Raw genomic sequence first — 2474 nt, forward strand, 5'->3', positions numbered from 1 at the left:
ATCAATGTCTCACCTTCCAATACTCTGTTTTATAGTTTCTTAAAATCCTTTAGCTCTTTTCTTCCAGTCACCCATAACTGTTCTATCCAAAATCTCTAAATTAAATCTGTCTTCTCTCTTCCACTTTGCTTATTCTACAATTCCCATTTTAATGCTTCCTCAGCATCATTAGAAAACTTATAACTTTATTTTCACCAATATTTTAGGTTTCTTTCTCCTTTTTTTTCCGCTTATCAAAATTAAATTTCATGCATAATAATTTCAGTTGTACTTTTACAAATATACTAAATTCTCTTTCTCTCTCTCTCTCTCTCGCTCTCGCTCTTGTTCTCTCTTTTACTATAGTTGTTTAGCAACTCCTCAACCATGGATGAACCCAGTTATATCTTGTCTGTATCCCAGCACTGAAAGAGCAAATCCAGTGAATACAAGTTTTACTATAAATGCATGACACTTACCTCTGCATTGCTTGTCAGCCTTACTATATTTCTCTGGCCAATTCATTCATTCATTCATTCATTCATTCATTCAACTATATAAAACTTTAAAAAATTCTTCACAGACTTCAACTCTCTTTATTTCCTGCTCCATCTCTGACCTTATCTTCCACATCACTGAGAAAATAGAAGCACTCATCTCTTTCAGGTCAAACATACCAGTCTATTTGGAACACACTGTATCCAACTGTCTATGAGATCTTTCTTCTTTTAGATCTCACTGGAATCTCAAAAGTATGCTCTTTCCCCATCTTTCTCCAAATAAAACTCCCTCCTTTCAATGTTACCTATTTCAGTGAATGGTAGTTCTATTCATATACTATTATAAGCCAGAAATATTGATATTCCCTTTCTCCTCCCCTCTTTTTTATTTCACACATAAGCTTTCTTGCTTTTATCTTCTAAATATTTTTATTGATTTTGCTCCATATTCTTCACTTCACTATCCTTTTGCTAATTACCAATAAATATGTCTTCTATAAGCACTCCCTTATTAATCTTCTTAACAACCTCCATTTCTTCACAATGCAATCAGAATAACCTTTAGAAAACAAATATATTAATGGTACTAACTTTCCTCCTCTGTTTAAGATTCTTTGAAGTTGCCAGTTTTTCTTGGGTTAGTGGTGATGAATATCTCTATATATAACAGCCTAATATGCAAATTGTCCCCTGGGAATTCAACCAGGGGCCTGATCGCTTGCTATGATGTGCACTGACCACTGGGGAGAGGCGTGGAACAAAGGAAGACCCTGGCCAACAGCCGGCTGCTGGGGAAGGGAGGCCCTGATTGCCGACCTGGCCTAGCGAACGTACCCATGCATGATTTCATGCACTAGGCCTCTAGTAGTGATTATAAGACTCAGCATGGCCTCTCTAGCAACTCTTTCTTGCATCATATATCCTTTGCATTTCAGTTCTAATTTTCTACCTTCCTTTAGTTCTTTGTACGTGCTGGATCTCTCTTATCACATTTATATCCAATTTCCCTTCTATTCACTTGTCTGTTTCTACTGGTTATGTCTTAGGTATCCAAATAAGTGTGAAATACTAAGGATATTCTCAATAAATACTTGAAAATTGATAACTAAATAAATGCATGACTGAAGAATTGAATTTTGATAGTGGAATAATATATATATCAAATTAGTAGGATAATTTCAGATATAGAAATAATGAGTTCATGTTAATGAATGAATCTTACGATAGTAAATTTGAATTACCATGCAGATTTCTCAATGTCAACTTTAATATTCTCTACACCAACCTCAACATCAAATCAATCAATATATCATCTCTTTTCAATCTCTTTTGATATACTTTGCATCAATTTTCTCCTCTCTAACATTAGAATAATGGTTTTAATTCAAGACACTTTTCTTTCCCATTTTATTTCCTGAAAGAATCCTTCTCTTGTCTCCCTGTTTCCAGTCTTATTTTTTTAGTATATTTTTCCATTTTTCCAAATTTTCAGAGTGATCTTATTAAAATAAAAAACATATCAAAAAAGGCTCTTGTTGTGAGTGGCACATGTAGGGCAGCTTGATTGCTCTACATGCTGAATTGACATCAAGAGATTTCAAAAGCCTAATTTTTTAGTACCTGGGTGGCTGGTGATCATTGGTCCTGGTGCCCCCAAAAAACCAACAACAACCAAAAAAACTTATCAAGTTACTTCACAGCTTATGTACCCTCAGTGTCTTCCTATTGTCTTCAGGATAAAATCTAAAACCCCTAGGGATGACCCCTCCTCTCCAACTTCTCTTGGATCTCTTCCTTGATTAATTATCTTATATTGAAACTAGAGGCCCAGTGCACAAAATTCATGCATGGGTGTGGAGGGTCCCCTCAGCCCAGCCTGCACACTCTCCAATCCAGGACATCCTTCTCACAATCCTAGACCGCTGGCTCCTAACAGCTCACCTGCCTGCATGCCTGATCACCCCTAACTGCCCCCCTGCTGGCCTGATCACCCCT

The 2474-nt window shown here is 36.4% G+C and overlaps 1 non-coding gene across 1 annotated transcript; it reads left to right on the top strand.

Annotated features, from left to right (window-relative positions):
- The first annotated feature begins 2000 nt into the window (after positions 1–2000).
- On the top strand, positions 2001–2134 carry LOC114231089 (U11 spliceosomal RNA). Its single transcript, XR_003617068.2, has one exon. It is a non-coding gene; the product is annotated as a U11 spliceosomal RNA (small nuclear RNA).
- Positions 2135–2474: the final 340 nt, after the last annotated feature.

The sequence above is a fragment of the Eptesicus fuscus genome, chromosome 2, assembly GCF_027574615.1.
Source record: "Eptesicus fuscus isolate TK198812 chromosome 2, DD_ASM_mEF_20220401, whole genome shotgun sequence".
NCBI lineage: Eukaryota > Metazoa > Chordata > Mammalia > Chiroptera > Vespertilionidae > Eptesicus > Eptesicus fuscus.